At 52.1% G+C, this 14,524-nt stretch overlaps 16 non-coding genes and 1 pseudogene across 16 annotated transcripts; all 17 read right to left on the bottom strand.

Moving 5' to 3' along the window:
- Window positions 1-662: 662 nt before the first annotated feature.
- On the bottom strand, window positions 663-781 carry LOC142188865 (5S ribosomal RNA). The gene has a single exon (XR_012713142.1). It is a non-coding gene; the product is annotated as a 5S ribosomal RNA (ribosomal RNA).
- A 714-nt stretch (window positions 782-1,495) lies between these two features.
- On the bottom strand, window positions 1,496-1,604 carry LOC142188840 (5S ribosomal RNA; annotated as a pseudogene).
- Window positions 1,605-2,318: 714 nt separating this feature from the next.
- On the bottom strand, window positions 2,319-2,437 carry LOC142188863 (5S ribosomal RNA). The gene has a single exon (XR_012713141.1). It is a non-coding gene; the product is annotated as a 5S ribosomal RNA (ribosomal RNA).
- Window positions 2,438-3,151: 714 nt separating this feature from the next.
- LOC142188831 (5S ribosomal RNA) lies at window positions 3,152-3,270 on the bottom strand. Its single transcript, XR_012713120.1, has one exon. It is a non-coding gene; the product is annotated as a 5S ribosomal RNA (ribosomal RNA).
- Window positions 3,271-3,984: 714 nt separating this feature from the next.
- LOC142188862 (5S ribosomal RNA) lies at window positions 3,985-4,103 on the bottom strand. Its single transcript, XR_012713140.1, has one exon. It is a non-coding gene; the product is annotated as a 5S ribosomal RNA (ribosomal RNA).
- A 714-nt stretch (window positions 4,104-4,817) lies between these two features.
- Window positions 4,818-4,936, bottom strand: LOC142188861 (5S ribosomal RNA). The gene has a single exon (XR_012713139.1). It is a non-coding gene; the product is annotated as a 5S ribosomal RNA (ribosomal RNA).
- Window positions 4,937-5,650: 714 nt separating this feature from the next.
- LOC142188899 (5S ribosomal RNA) lies at window positions 5,651-5,769 on the bottom strand. The gene has a single exon (XR_012713173.1). It is a non-coding gene; the product is annotated as a 5S ribosomal RNA (ribosomal RNA).
- Window positions 5,770-6,483: 714 nt separating this feature from the next.
- LOC142188860 (5S ribosomal RNA) lies at window positions 6,484-6,602 on the bottom strand. Its single transcript, XR_012713138.1, has one exon. It is a non-coding gene; the product is annotated as a 5S ribosomal RNA (ribosomal RNA).
- A 715-nt stretch (window positions 6,603-7,317) lies between these two features.
- On the bottom strand, window positions 7,318-7,436 carry LOC142188893 (5S ribosomal RNA). The gene has a single exon (XR_012713168.1). It is a non-coding gene; the product is annotated as a 5S ribosomal RNA (ribosomal RNA).
- Window positions 7,437-8,150: 714 nt separating this feature from the next.
- On the bottom strand, window positions 8,151-8,269 carry LOC142188858 (5S ribosomal RNA). The gene has a single exon (XR_012713136.1). It is a non-coding gene; the product is annotated as a 5S ribosomal RNA (ribosomal RNA).
- A 715-nt stretch (window positions 8,270-8,984) lies between these two features.
- On the bottom strand, window positions 8,985-9,103 carry LOC142188857 (5S ribosomal RNA). The gene has a single exon (XR_012713135.1). It is a non-coding gene; the product is annotated as a 5S ribosomal RNA (ribosomal RNA).
- A 714-nt stretch (window positions 9,104-9,817) lies between these two features.
- On the bottom strand, window positions 9,818-9,936 carry LOC142188856 (5S ribosomal RNA). The gene has a single exon (XR_012713134.1). It is a non-coding gene; the product is annotated as a 5S ribosomal RNA (ribosomal RNA).
- A 714-nt stretch (window positions 9,937-10,650) lies between these two features.
- Window positions 10,651-10,769, bottom strand: LOC142188855 (5S ribosomal RNA). Its single transcript, XR_012713133.1, has one exon. It is a non-coding gene; the product is annotated as a 5S ribosomal RNA (ribosomal RNA).
- A 715-nt stretch (window positions 10,770-11,484) lies between these two features.
- LOC142188896 (5S ribosomal RNA) lies at window positions 11,485-11,603 on the bottom strand. The gene has a single exon (XR_012713171.1). It is a non-coding gene; the product is annotated as a 5S ribosomal RNA (ribosomal RNA).
- Window positions 11,604-12,317: 714 nt separating this feature from the next.
- LOC142188854 (5S ribosomal RNA) lies at window positions 12,318-12,436 on the bottom strand. Its single transcript, XR_012713132.1, has one exon. It is a non-coding gene; the product is annotated as a 5S ribosomal RNA (ribosomal RNA).
- Window positions 12,437-13,151: 715 nt separating this feature from the next.
- Window positions 13,152-13,270, bottom strand: LOC142188834 (5S ribosomal RNA). The gene has a single exon (XR_012713122.1). It is a non-coding gene; the product is annotated as a 5S ribosomal RNA (ribosomal RNA).
- Window positions 13,271-13,984: 714 nt separating this feature from the next.
- On the bottom strand, window positions 13,985-14,103 carry LOC142188853 (5S ribosomal RNA). The gene has a single exon (XR_012713131.1). It is a non-coding gene; the product is annotated as a 5S ribosomal RNA (ribosomal RNA).
- Window positions 14,104-14,524: the final 421 nt, after the last annotated feature.

Below are 14,524 nucleotides of genomic sequence, written 5' to 3'. Positions count from 1 at the left end.
AGCCCTTTGCACTACTTCACGCTAGACCTTTTTCTTCACTTTTTGCCTTCTCTTAAGGGAACTTCATACTCCAACAGGAGCAGTGCAAGAGCTGGGGGCGGCCCTTATACCCACAGGTGTTGTTCAGCAACCAGTCACAGGCCGCAGCCGCCCTCTTTCAAAAGGGCTGGGCGCAAGGTCTGCGCAGGGCTAAGAAACCATCCCGGGGGTGAAAGAAAGAGCAAGCTGGACCAGAGCCCATTGTCCAGGAGTCGGCTAAGGAAGAAGTTGAGATGGTTGCCCGTGCCTGGAAGCGAAGCTGCTTTTCAGTCAGCTTCTCTTTTCTTAGGGCACGTTGTCTGCAAAGATGTTCAGCCTGTGTTGCCCTGTAAATTGGTCTACAGGTTACTAGCTATGGCTTCCAGCCCGGCGGGAGGCCCAGATACTATGGAAATGAAGCCTGCTATTATTAAAAGTAAAAAGCCACAACGCTGGTGGCCACCACGCCCGCTGCGGCTGCTAAGAGTGATAGCGGTAAGACTGAGAATACTAGGATTTTGCAAGGCCTAAAGAGTGCAAGAGAGAAAGCGAATGTAAAAGAAGCAAGTGTGCAGTGTAAAAAGTGAATGTAAAAATGGCATAGAGGAGAGTGACCCCTGCTGGTGGAAGTGAGGAAAAGCAAAAGCCTACAGCACCTGGTATTCCCAGGCGGTCTCCCATCCAAGTACTAACCAGGCCCGACCCTGCTTAGCTTCCGAGATCAGACGAGATCGGGCGTGTTCAGGGTGGTGTGGCCGTAGGCAGAGACAGGCTTCTCAATTACTCCTCTTCTACTTTGCAGCCTGGCTGCTGGCAGCCCTTTGCACTACTTCACGCTAGACCTTTTTCTTCACTTTTTGCCTTCTCTTAAGGGAACTTCATACTCCAACAGGAGCAGTGCAAGAGCTGGGGGCGGCCCTTATACCCACAGGTGTTGTTCAGCAACCAGTCACAGGCCGCAGCCGCCCTCTTTCAAAAGGGCTGGGCGCAAGGTCTGCGCAGGGCTAAGAAACCATCCCGGGGGTGAAAGAAAGAGCAAGCTGGACCAGAGCCCATTGTCCAGGAGTCGGCTAAGGAAGAAGTTGAGATGGTTGCCCGTTCCTGGAAGCGAAGCTGCTTTTCAGTCAGCTTCTCTTTTATTAGGGCGCGTTGTCTGCAAAGATGTTCAGCCTGTGTTGCCCTGTAAATTGGTCTGCAGGTTACTAGCTATGGCTTCCAGCCCGGCGGGAGGCCCAGATACTATGGAAATGAAGCCTGCTATTATTAAAAGTAAAAAGCCACAACGCTGGTGGCCACCACGCCCGCTGCGGCTGCTAAGAGTGATAGCGGTAAGACTGAGAATACTAGGATTTTGCAAGGCCTAAAGAGTGCAAGAGAGAAAGCAAATGTAAAAGAAGCAAGTGTGCAGTGTAAAAAGTGAATGTAAAAATGGCATAGAGGAGAGTGACCCCTGCTGGTGGAAGTGAGGAAAAGCAAAAGCCTACAGCACCTGGTATTCCCAGGCGGTCTCCCATCCAAGTACTAACCAGGCCCGACCCTGCTTAGCTTCCGAGATCGGGCGTGTTCAGGGTGGTGTGGCCGTAGGCAGAGACAGGCTTCTCACTTACTCCTCTTCTACTTTGCAGCCTGGCTGCTGGCAGCCCTTTGCACTACTTCACGCTAGACCTTTTTCTTCACTTTTTGCCTTCTCTTAAGGGAACTTCATACTCCAACAGGAGCAGTGCAAGAGCTGGGGGCGGCCCTTATACCCACAGGTGTTGTTCAGCAACCAGTCACAGGCCGCAGCCGCCCTCTTTCAAAAGGGCTGGGCGCAAGGTCTGCGCAGGGCTAAGAAACCATCCCGGGGGTGAAAGAAAGAGCAAGCTGGACCAGAGCCCATTGTCCAGGAGTCGGCTAAGGAAGAAGTTGAGATGGTTGCCCGTGCCTGGAAGCGAAGCTGCTTTTCAGTCAGCTTCTCTTTTCTTAGGGCACGTTGTCTGCAAAGATGTTCAGCCTGTGTTGCCCTGTAAATTGGTCTGCAGGTTACTAGCTATGGCTTCCAGCCCGGCGGGAGGCCCAGATACTATGGAAATGAAGCCTGCTATTATTAAAAGTAAAAAGCCACAACGCTGGTGGCCACCACGCCCGCTGCGGCTGCTAAGAGTGATAGCGGTAAGACTGAGAATACTAGGATTTTGCAAGGCCTAAAGAGTGCAAGAGAGAAAGCGAATGTAAAAGAAGCAAGTGTGCAGTGTAAAAAGTGAATGTAAAAATGGCATAGAGGAGAGTGACCCCTGCTGGTGGAAGTGAGGAAAAGCAAAAGCCTACAGCACCTGGTATTCCCAGGCGGTCTCCCATCCAAGTACTAACCAGGCCCGACCCTGCTTAGCTTCCGAGATCAGACGAGATCGGGCGTGTTCAGGGTGGTGTGGCCGTAGGCAGAGACAAATTTCTCACTTACTCCTCTTCTACTTTGCAGCCTGGCTGCTGGCAGCTCTTTGCACTACTTCACGCTAGACCTTTTTCTTCACTTTTTGCCTTCTCTTAAGGGAACTTCATACTCCAACAGGAGCAGTGCAAGAGCTGGGGGCGGCCCTTATACCCACAGGTGTTGTTCAGCAACCAGTCACAGGCCGCAGCCGCCCTCTTTCAAAAGGGCTGGGCGCAAGGTCTGCGCAGGGCTAAGAAACCATCCCGGGGGTGAAAGAAAGAGCAAGCTGGACCAGAGCCCATTGTCCAGGAGTCGGCTAAGGAAGAAGTTGAGATGGTTGCCCGTGCCTGGAAGCGAAGCTGCTTTTCAGTCAGCTTCTCTTTTCTTAGGGCACGTTGTCTGCAAAGATGTTCAGCCTGTGTTGCCCTGTAAATTGGTCTGCAGGTTACTAGCTATGGCTTCCAGCCCGGCGGGAGGCCCAGATACTATGGAAATGAAGCCTGCTATTATTAAAAGTAAAAAGCCACAACGCTGGTGGCCACCACGCCCGCTGCGGCTGCTAAGAGTGATAGCGGTAAGACTGAGAATACTAGGATTTTGCAAGGCCTAAAGAGTGCAAGAGAGAAAGCGAATGTAAAAGAAGCAAGTGTGCAGTGTAAAAAGTGAATGTAAAAATGGCATAGAGGAGAGTGACCCCTGCTGGTGGAAGTGAGGAAAAGCAAAAACCTACAGCACCTGGTATTCCCAGGCGGTCTCCCATCCAAGTACTAACCAGGCCCGACCCTGCTTAGCTTCCGAGATCAGACGAAATCGAGCGTGTTCAGGGTGGTGTGGCCGTAGGCAGAGACAGGCTTCTCACTTACTCCTCTTCTACTTTGCAGCCTGGCTGCTGGCAGCCCTTTGCACTACTTCACGCTAGACCTTTTTCTTCACTTTTTGCCTTCTCTTAAGGGAACTTCATACTCCAACAGGAGCAGTGCAAGAGCTGGGGGCGGCCCTTATACCCACAGGTGTTGTTCAGCAACCAGTCACAGGCCGCAGCCGCCCTCTTTCAAAAGGGCTGGGCGCAAGGTCTGCGCAGGGCTAAGAAACCATCCCGGGGGTGAAAGAAAGAGCAAGCTGGACCAGAGCCCATTGTCCAGGAGTCGGCTAAGGAAGAAGTTGAGATGGTTGCCCGTGCCTGGAAGCGAAGCTGCTTTTCAGTCAGCTTCTCTTTTCTTAGGGCGCGTTGTCTGCAAAGATGTTCAGCCTGTGTTGCCCTGTAAATTGGTCTGCAGGTTACTAGCTATGGCTTCCAGCCCGGCGGGAGGCCCAGATACTATGGAAATGAAGCCTGCTATTATTAAAAGTAAAAAGCCACAACGCTGGTGGCCACCACGCCCGCTGCGGCTGCTAAGAGTGATAGCGGTAAGACTGAGAATACTAGGATTTTGCAAGGCCTAAAGAGTGCAAGAGAGAAAGCGAATGTAAAAGAAGCAAGTGTGCAGTGTAAAAAGTGAATGTAAAAATGGCATAGAGGAGAGTGACCCCTGCTGGTGGAAGTGAGGAAAAGCAAAAGCCTACAGCACCTGGTATTCCCAGGCGGTCTCCCATCCAAGTACTAACCAGGCCCGACCCTGCTTAGCTTCCGAGATCAGACGAGATCGGGCGTGTTCAGGGTGGTGTGGCCGTAGGCGGAGATAAATTTCTCACTTACTCCTCTTCTACTTTGCAGCCTGGCTGCTGGCAGCTCTTTGCACTACTTCACGCTAGACCTTTTTCTTCACTTTTTGCCTTCTCTTAAGGGAACTTCATACTCCAACAGGAGCAGTGCAAGAGCTGGGGGCGGCCCTTATACCCACAGGTGTTGTTCAGCAACCAGTCACAGGCCGCAGCCGCCCTCTTTCAAAAGGGCTGGGCGCAAGGTCTGCGCAGGGCTAAGAAACCATCCCGGGGGTGAAAGAAAGAGCAAGCTGGACCAGAGCCCATTGTCCAGGAGTCGGCTAAGGAAGAAGTTGAGATGGTTGCCCGTGCCTGGAAGCGAAGCTGCTTTTCAGTCAGCTTCTCTTTTCTTAGGGCACGTTGTCTGCAAAGATGTTCAGCCTGTGTTGCCCTGTAAATTGGTCTGCAGGTTACTAGCTATGGCTTCCAGCCCGGCGGGAGGCCCAGATACTATGGAAATGAAGCCTGCTATTATTAAAAGTAAAAAGCCACAACGCTGGTGGCCACCACGCCCGCTGCGGCTGCTAAGAGTGATAGCGGTAAGACTGAGAATACTAGGATTTTGCAAGGCCTAAAGAGTGCAAGAGAGAAAGCGAATGTAAAAGAAGCAAGTGTGCAGTGTAAAAAGTGAATGTAAAAATGGCATAGAGGAGAGTGACCCCTGCTGGTGGAAGTGAGGAAAAGCAAAAGCCTACAGCACCTGGTATTCCCAGGCGGTCTCCCATCCAAGTACTAACCAGGCCCGACCCTGCTTAGCTTCCGAGATCAGACGAGATCGGGCGTGTTCAGGGTGGTGTGGCCGTAGGCAGAGACAGGTTTCTCAATTACTCCTCTTCTACTTTGCAGCCTGGCTGCTGGCAGCCCTTTGCACTACTTCACGCTAGACCTTTTTCTTCACTTTTTGCCTTCTCTTAAGGGAACTTCATACTCCAACAGGAGCAGTGCAAGAGCTGGGGGCGGCCCTTATACCCACAGGTGTTGTTCAGCAACCAGTCACAGGCCGCAGCCGCCCTCTTTCAAAAGGGCTGGGCGCAAGGTCTGCGCAGGGCTAAGAAACCATCCCGGGGGTGAAAGAAAGAGCAAGCTGGACCAGAGCCCATTGTCCAGTAGTCGGCTAAGGAAGAAGTTGAGATGGTTGCCCGTGCCTGGAAGCGAAGCTGCTTTTCAGTCAGCTTCTCTTTTATTAGGGCGCGTTGTCTGCAAAGATGTTCAGCCTGTGTTGCCCTGTAAATTGGTCTGCAGGTTACTAGCTATGGCTTCCAGCCCGGCGGGAGGCCCAGATACTATGGAAATGAAGCCTGCTATTATTAAAAGTAAAAAGCCACAACGCTGGTGGCCACCACGCCCGCTGCGGCTGCTAAGAGTGATAGCGGTAAGACTGAGAATACTAGGATTTTGCAAGGCCTAAAGAGTGCAAGAGAGAAAGCAAATGTAAAAGAAGCAAGTGTGCAGTGTAAAAAGTGAATGTAAAAATGGCATAGAGGAGAGTGACCCCTGCTGGTGGAAGTGAGGAAAAGCAAAAGCCTACAGCACCTGGTATTCCCAGGCGGTCTCCCATCCAAGTACTAACCAGGCCCGACTCTGCTTAGCTTCCGAGATCAGACGAGATCGGGCGTGTTCAGGGTGGTGTGGCCGTAGGCAGAGACAGGCTTCTCACTTACTCCTCTTCTACTTTGCAGCCTGGCTGCTGGCAGCCCTTTGCACTACTTCACGCTAGACCTTTTTCTTCACTTTTTGCCTTCTCTTAAGGGAACTTCATACTCCAACAGGAGCAGTGCAAGAGCTGGGGGCGGCCCTTATACCCACAGGTGTTGTTCAGCAACCAGTCACAGGCCGCAGCCGCCCTCTTTCAAAAGGGCTGGGCGCAAGGTCTGCGCAGGGCTAAGAAACCATCCCGGGGGTGAAAGAAAGAGCAAGCTGGACCAGAGCCCATTGTCCAGGAGTCGGCTAAGGAAGAAGTTGAGATGGTTGCCCGTGCCTGGAAGCGAAGCTGCTTTTCAGTCAGCTTCTCTTTTCTTAGGGCACGTTGTCTGCAAAGATGTTCAGCCTGTGTTGCCCTGTAAATTGGTCTGCAGGTTACTAGCTATGGCTTCCAGCCCGGCGGGAGGCCCAGATACTATGGAAATGAAGCCTGCTATTATTAAAAGTAAAAAGCCACAACGCTGGTGGCCACCACGCCCGCTGCGGCTGCTAAGAGTGATAGCGGTAAGACTGAGAATACTAGGATTTTGCAAGGCCTAAAGAGTGCAAGAGAGAAAGCGAATGTAAAAGAAGCAAGTGTGCAGTGTAAAAAGTGAATGTAAAAATGGCATAGAGGAGAGTGACCCCTGCTGGTGGAAGTGAGGAAAAGCAAAAGCCTACAGCACCTGGTATTCCCAGGCGGTCTCCCATCCAAGTACTAACCAGGCCCGACCCTGCTTAGCTTCCGAGATCAGACGAGATCGGGCGTGTTCAGGGTGGTGTGGCCGTAGGCAGAGACAGGCTTCTCACTTACTCCTCTTCTACTTTGCAGCCTGGCTGCTGGCAGCCCTTTGCACTACTTCACGCTAGACCTTTTTCTTCACTTTTTGCCTTCTCTTAAGGGAACTTCATACTCCAACAGGAGCATTGCAAGAGCTGGGGGGCGGCCCTTATACCCACAGGTGTTGTTCAGCAACCAGTCACAGGCCGCAGCCGCCCTCTTTCAAAAGGGCTGGGCGCAAGGTCTGCGCAGGGCTAAGAAACCATCCTGGGGGTGAAAGAAAGAGCAAGCTGGACCAGAGCCCATTGTCCAGGAGTCGGCTAAGGAATAAGTTGAGATGGTTGCCCGTGCCTGGAAGCGAAGCTGCTTTTCAGTCAGCTTCTCTTTTCTTAGGGCGCGTTGTCTGCAAAGATGTTCAGCCTGTGTTGCCCTGTAAATTGGTCTGCAGGTTACTAGCTATGGCTTCCAGCCCGGCGGGAGGCCCAGATACTATGGAAATGAAGCCTGCTATTATTAAAAGTAAAAAGCCACAACGCTGGTGGCCACCACGCCCGCTGCGGCTGCTAAGAGTGATAGCGGTAAGACTGAGAATACTAGGATTTTGCAAGGCCTAAAGAGTGCAAGAGAGAAAGCGAATGTAAAAGAAGCAAGTGTGCAGTGTAAAAAGTGAATGTAAAAATGGCATAGAGGAGAGTGACCCCTGCTGGTGGAAGTGAGGAAAAGCAAAAGCCTACAGCACCTGGTATTCCCAGGCGGTCTCCCATCCAAGTACTAACCAGGCCCGACCCTGCTTAGCTTCCGAGATCAGACGAGATCGAGCGTGTTCAGGGTGGTGTGGCCGTAGGCAGAGACAGGCTTCTCACTTACTCCTCTTCTACTTTGCAGCCTGGCTGCTGGCAGCCCTTTGCACTACTTCACGCTAGACCTTTTTCTTCACTTTTTGCCTTCTCTTAAGGGAACTTCATACTCCAACAGGAGCAGTGCAAGAGCTGGGGGCGGCCCTTATACCCACAGGTGTTGTTCAGCAACCAGTCACAGGCCGCAGCCGCCCTCTTTCAAAAGGGCTGGGCGCAAGGTCTGCGCAGGGCTAAGAAACCATCCCGGGGGTGAAAGAAAGAGCAAGCTGGACCAGAGCCCATTGTCCAGGAGTCGGCTAAGGAAAAAGTTGAGATGGTTGCCCGTGCCTGGAAGCGAAGCTGCTTTTCAGTCAGCTTCTCTTTTCTTAGGGCACGTTGTCTGCAAAGATGTTCAGCCTGTGTTGCCCTGTAAATTGGTCTGCAGGTTACTAGCTATGGCTTCCAGCCCGGCGGGAGGCCCAGATACTATGGAAATGAAGCCTGCTATTATTAAAAGTAAAAAGCCACAACGCTGCTGGCCACCACGCCCGCTGCGGCTGCTAAGAGTGATAGCGGTAAGACTGAGAATACTAGGATTTTGCAAGGCCTAAAGAGTGCAAGAGAGAAAGCGAATGTAAAAGAAGCAAGTGTGCAGTGTAAAAAGTGAATGTAAAAATGGCATAGAGGAGAGTGACCCCTGCTGGTGGAAGTGAGGAAAAGCAAAAGCCTACAGCACCTGGTATTCCCAGGCGGTCTCCCATCCAAGTACTAACCAGGCCCGACCCTGCTTAGCTTCCGAGATCAGACGAGATCGGGCGTGTTCAGGGTGGTGTGGCCGTAGGCAGAGACAGGCTTCTCACTTACTCCTCTTCTACTTTGCAGCCTGGCTGCTGGCAGCTCTTTGCACTACTTCACGCTAGACCTTCTTCTTCACTTTTTGCCTTCTCTTAAGGGAACTTCATACTCCAACAGGAGCAGTGCAAGAGCTGGGGGGCGGCCCTTATACCCACAGGTGTTGTTCAGCAACCAGTCACAGGCCGCAGCCGCCCTCTTTCAAAAGGGCTGGGCGCAAGGTCTGCGCAGGGCTAAGAAACCATCCCGGGGGTGAAAGAAAGAGCAAGCTGGACCAGAGCCCATTGTCCAGTAGTCGGCTAAGGAAGAAGTTGAGATGGTTGCCCGTGCCTGGAAGCGAAGCTGCTTTTCAGTCAGCTTCTCTTTTCTTAGGGCGCGTTGTCTGCAAAGATGTTCAGCCTGTGTTGCCCTGTAAATTGGTCTGCAGGTTACTAGCTATGGCTTCCAGCCCGGCGGGAGGCCCAGATACTATGGAAATGAAGCCTGCTATTATTAAAAGTAAAAAGCCACAACGCTGGTGGCCACCACGCCCGCTGCGGCTGCTAAGAGTGATAGCGGTAAGACTGAGAATACTAGGATTTTGCAAGGCCTAAAGAGTGCAAGAGAGAAAGCGAATGTAAAAGAAGCAAGTGTGCAGTGTAAAAAGTGAATGTAAAAATGGCATAGAGGAGAGTGACCCCTGCTGGTGGAAGTGAGGAAAAGCAAAAGCCTACAGCACCTGGTATTCCCAGGCGGTCTCCCATCCAAGTACTAACCAGGCCCGACCCTGCTTAGCTTCCGAGATCAGACGAGATCGGGCGTGTTCAGGGTGGTGTGGCCGTAGGCGGAGATAAATTTCTCACTTACTCCTCTTCTACTTTGCAGCCTGGCTGCTGGCAGCTCTTTGCACTACTTCACGCTAGACCTTTTTCTTCACTTTTTGCCTTCTCTTAAGGGAACTTCATACTCCAACAGGAGCAGTGCAAGAGCTGGGGGCGGCCCTTATACCCACAGGTGTTGTTCAGCAACCAGTCACAGGCCGCAGCCGCCCTCTTTCAAAAGGGCTGGGCGCAAGGTCTGCGCAGGGCTAAGAAACCATCCCGGGGGTGAAAGAAAGAGCAAGCTGGACCAGAGCCCATTGTCCAGGAGTCGGCTAAGGAAGAAGTTGAGATGGTTGCCCGTGCCTGGAAGCGAAGCTGCTTTTCAGTCAGCTTCTCTTTTCTTAGGGCACGTTGTCTGCAAAGATGTTCAGCCTGTGTTGCCCTGTAAATTGGTCTGCAGGTTACTAGCTATGGCTTCCAGCCCGGCGGGAGGCCCAGATACTATGGAAATGAAGCCTGCTATTATTAAAAGTAAAAAGCCACAACGCTGGTGGCCACCACGCCCGCTGCGGCTGCTAAGAGTGATAGCGGTAAGACTGAGAATACTAGGATTTTGCAAGGCCTAAAGAGTGCAAGAGAGAAAGCGAATGTAAAAGAAGCAAGTGTGCAGTGTAAAAAGTGAATGTAAAAATGGCATAGAGGAGAGTGACCCCTGCTGGTGGAAGTGAGGAAAAGCAAAAGCCTACAGCACCTGGTATTCCCAGGCGGTCTCCCATCCAAGTACTAACCAGGCCCGACCCTGCTTAGCTTCCGAGATCAGACGAGATCGGGCGTGTTCAGGGTGGTGTGGCCGTAGGCAGAGACAGGCTTCTCACTTACTCCTCTTCTACTTTGCAGCCTGGCTGCTGGCAGCTCTTTGCACTACTTCACGCTAGACCTTTTTCTTCACTTTTTGCCTTCTCTTAAGGGAACTTCATACTCCAACAGGAGCAGTGCAAGAGCTGGGGGCGGCCCTTATACCCACAGGTGTTGTTCAGCAACCAGTCACAGGCCGCAGCCGCCCTCTTTCAAAAGGGCTGGGCGCAAGGTCTGCGCAGGGCTAAGAAACCATCCCGGGGGTGAAAGAAAGAGCAAGCTGGACCAGAGCCCATTGTCCAGTAGTCGGCTAAGGAAGAAGTTGAGATGGTTGCCCGTGCCTGGAAGCGAAGCTGCTTTTCAGTCAGCTTCTCTTTTCTTAGGGCGCGTTGTCTGCAAAGATGTTCAGCCTGTGTTGCCCTGTAAATTGGTCTGCAGGTTACTAGCTATGGCTTCCAGCCCGGCGGGAGGCCCAGATACTATGGAAATGAAGCCTGCTATTATTAAAAGAAAAAAGCCACAACGCTGGTGGCCACCACGCCCGCTGCGGCTGCTAAGAGTGATAGCGGTAAGACTGAGAATACTAGGATTTTGCAAGGCCTAAAGAGTGCAAGAGAGAAAGCGAATGTAAAAGAAGCAAGTGTGCAGTGTAAAAAGTGAATGTAAAAATGGCATAGAGGAGAGTGACCCCTGCTGGTGGAAGTGAGGAAAAGCAAAAGCCTACAGCACCTGGTATTCCCAGGCGGTCTCCCATCCAAGTACTAACCAGGCCCGACCCTGCTTAGCTTCCGAGATCAGACGAGATCGGGCGTGTTCAGGGTGGTGTGGCCGTAGGCAGAGACAGGCTTCTCACTTACTCCTCTTCTACTTTGCAGCCTGGCTGCTGGCAGCTCTTTGCACTACTTCACGCTAGACCTTCTTCTTCACTTTTTGCCTTCTCTTAAGGGAACTTCATACTCCAACAGGAGCAGTGCAAGAGCTGGGGGGCGGCCCTTATACCCACAGGTGTTGTTCAGCAACCAGTCACAGGCCGCAGCCGCCCTCTTTCAAAAGGGCTGGGCGCAAGGTCTGCGCAGGGCTAAGAAACCATCCCGGGGGTGAAAGAAAGAGCAAGCTGGACCAGAGCCCATTGTCCAGTAGTCGGCTAAGGAAGACGTTGAGATGGTTGCCCGTGCCTGGAAGCGAAGCTGCTTTTCAGTCAGCTTCTCTTTTCTTAGGGCACGTTGTCTGCAAAGATGTTCAGCCTGTGTTGCCCTGTAAATTGGTCTGCAGGTTACTAGCTATGGCTTCCAGCCCGGCGGGAGGCCCAGATACTATGGAAATGAAGCCTGCTATTATTAAAAGTAAAAAGCCACAACGCTGGTGGCCACCACGCCCGCTGCGGCTGCTAAGAGTGATAGCGGTAAGACTGAGAATACTAGGATTTTGCAAGGCCTAAAGAGTGCAAGAGAGAAAGCGAATGTAAAAGAAGCAAGTGTGCAGTGTAAAAAGTGAATGTAAAAATGGCATAGAGGAGAGTGACCCCTGCTGGTGGAAGTGAGGAAAAGCAAAAGCCTACAGCACCTGGTATTCCCAGGCGGTCTCCCATCCAAGTACTAACCAGGCCCGACCCTACTTAGCTTCCGAGATCAGACGAGATCGGGCGTGTTCAGGGTGGTGTGGCCGTAGGCAGAGACAGGCTTCTCACTTACTCCTCTTCTACTTTGCAGCCTGGCTGCTGGCAGCTCTTTGCACTACTTCACGCTAGACCTTTTTCTTCACTTTTTGCCTTCTCTTAAGGGAACTTCATACTCCAACAGGAGCAGTGCAAGAGCTGGGGGCGGCCCTTATACCCACAGGTGTTGTTCAGCAACCAGTCACAGGCCGCAGCCGCCCTCTTTCAAAAGGGCTGGGCGCAAGGTCTGCGCAGGGCTAAGAAACCATCCCGGGGGTTAAAGAAAGAGCAAGCTGGACCAGAGCCCATTGTCCAGGAGTCGGCTAAGGAAGAAGTTGAGATGGTTGCCCGTGCCTGGAAGCGAAGCTGCTTTTCAGTCAGCTTCTCTTTTCTTAGGGCACGTTGTCTGCAAAGATGTTCAGCCTGTGTTGCCCTGTAAATTGGTCTGCAGGTTACTAGCTATGGCTTCCAGCCCGGCGGGAGGCCCAGATACTATGGAAATGAAGCCTGCTATTATTAAAAGTAAAAAGCCACAACGCTGGTGGCCACCACGCCCGCTGCGGCTGCTAAGAGTGATAGCGGTAAGACTGAGAATACTAGGATTTTGCAAGGCCTAAAGAGTGCAAGAGAGAAAGCGAATGTAAAAGAAGCAAGTGTGCAGTGTAAAAAGTGAATGTAAAAATGGCATAGAGGAGAGTGACCCCTGCTGGTGGAAGTGAGGAAAAGCAAAAGCCTACAGCACCTGGTATTCCCAGGCGGTCTCCCATCCAAGTACTAACCAGGCCCGACCCTGCTTAGCTTCCGAGATCAGACGAGATCGGGCGTGTTCAGGGTGGTGTGGCCGTAGGCAGAGACAGGCTTCTCACTTACTCCTCTTTTACTTTGCAGCCTGGCTGCTGGCAGCTCTTTGCACTACTTCACGCTAGACCTTCTTCTTCACTTTTTGCCTTCTCTTAAGGGAACTTCATACTCCAACAGGAGCAGTGCAAGAGCTGGGGGGCGGCCCTTATACCCACAGGTGTTGTTCAGCAACCAGTCACAGGCCGCAGCCGCCCTCTTTCAAAAGGGCTGGGCGCAAGGTCTGCGCAGGGCTAAGAAACCATCCCGGGGGTGAAAGAAAGAGCAAGCTGGACCAGAGCCCATTGTCCAGTAGTCGGCTAAGGAAGAAGTTGAGATGGTTGCCCGTGCCTGGAAGCGAAGCTGCTTTTCAGTCAGCTTCTCTTTTCTTAGGGCGCGTTGTCTGCAAAGATGTTCAGCCTGTGTTGCCCTGTAAATTGGTCTGCAGGTTACTAGCTATGGCTTCCAGCCCGGCGGGAGGCCCAGATACTATGGAAATGAAGCCTGCTATTATTAAAAGTAAAAAGCCACAACGCTGGTGGCCACCACGCCCGCTGCGGCTGCTAAGAGTGATAGCGGTAAGACTGAGAATACTAGGATTTTGCAAGGCCTAAAGAGTGCAAGAGAGAAAGCGAATGTAAAAGAAGCAAGTGTGCAGTGTAAAAAGTGAATGTAAAAATGGCATAGAGGAGAGTGACCCCTGCTGGTGGAAGTGAGGAAAAGCAAAAGCCTACAGCACCTGGTATTCCCAGGCGGTCTCCCATCCAAGTACTAACCAGGCCCGACCCTGCTTAGCTTCCAAGATCAGACGAGATCAAGCGTGTACAGGGTGGTGTGGCCGTAGGCAGAGACAGGCTTCTCACTTACTCCTCTTCTACTTTGCAGCCTGGCTGCTGGCAGCCCTTTGCACTACTTCACGCTAGACCTTTTTCTTCACTTTTTGCCTTCTCTTAAGGGAACTTCATACTCCAACAGGAGCAGTGCAAGAGCTGGGGGCGGCCCTTATACCCACAGGTGTTGTTCAGCAACCAGTCACAGGCCGCAGCCGCCCTCTTTCAAAAGGGCTGGGCGCAAGGTCTGCGCAGGGCTAAGAAACCATCCCGGGGGTGAAAGAAAGAGCAAGCTGGACCAGAGCCCATTGTCCAGGAGTCGGCTAAGGAAAAAGTTGAGATGGTTGCCCGTGCCTGGAAGCGAAGCTGCTTTTCAGTCAGCTTCTCTTTTCTTAGGGCACGTTGTCTGCAAAGATGTTCAGCCTGTGTTGCCCTGTAAATTGGTCTGCAGGTTACTAGCTATGGCTTCCAGCCCGGCGGGAGGCCCAGATACTATGGAAATGAAGCCTGCTATTATTAAAAGTAAAAAGCCACAACGCTGGTGGCCACCACGCCCGCTGCGGCTGCTAAGAGTGATAGCGGTAAGACTGAGAATACTAGGATTTTGCAAGGCCTAAAGAGTGCAAGAGAGAAAGCGAATGTAAAAGAAGCAAGTGTGCAGTGTAAAAAGTGAATGTAAAAATGGCATAGAGGAGAGTGACCCCTGCTGGTGGAAGTGAGGAAAAGCAAAAGCCTACAGCACCTGGTATTCCCAGGCGGTCTCCCATCCAAGTACTAACCAGGCCCGACCCTGCTTAGCTTCCGAGATCAGACGAGATCGGGCGTGTTCAGGGTGGTGTGGCCGTAGGCAGAGACAGGCTTCTCACTTACTCCTCTTTTACTTTGCAGCCTGGCTGCTGGCAGCTCTTTGCACTACTTCACGCTAGACCTTCTTCTTCACTTTTTGCCTTCTCTTAAGGGAACTTCATACTCCAACAGGAGCAGTGCAAGAGCTGGGGGGCGGCCCTTATACCCACAGGTGTTGTTCAGCAACCAGTCACAGGCCGCAGCCGCCCTCTTTCAAAAGGGCTGGGCGCAAGGTCTGCGCAGGGCTAAGAAACCATCCCGGGGGTGAAAGAAAGAGCAAGCTGGACCAGAGCCCATTGTCCAGTAGTCGGCTAAGGAAGAAGTTGAGATGGTTGCCCGTGCCTGGAAGCGAAGCTGCTTTTCAGTCAGCTTCTCTTTTCTTAGGGCGCGTTGTCTGCAAAGATGTTCAGCCTGTGTTGCCCTG

This window comes from Leptodactylus fuscus, unplaced genomic scaffold (assembly GCF_031893055.1).
Source record: "Leptodactylus fuscus isolate aLepFus1 unplaced genomic scaffold, aLepFus1.hap2 HAP2_SCAFFOLD_820, whole genome shotgun sequence".
NCBI lineage: Eukaryota > Metazoa > Chordata > Amphibia > Anura > Leptodactylidae > Leptodactylus > Leptodactylus fuscus.
The sequence above is the reverse complement of the archived record's forward strand: the minus strand, read 5'-3'. Positions and strand labels throughout refer to the sequence as shown.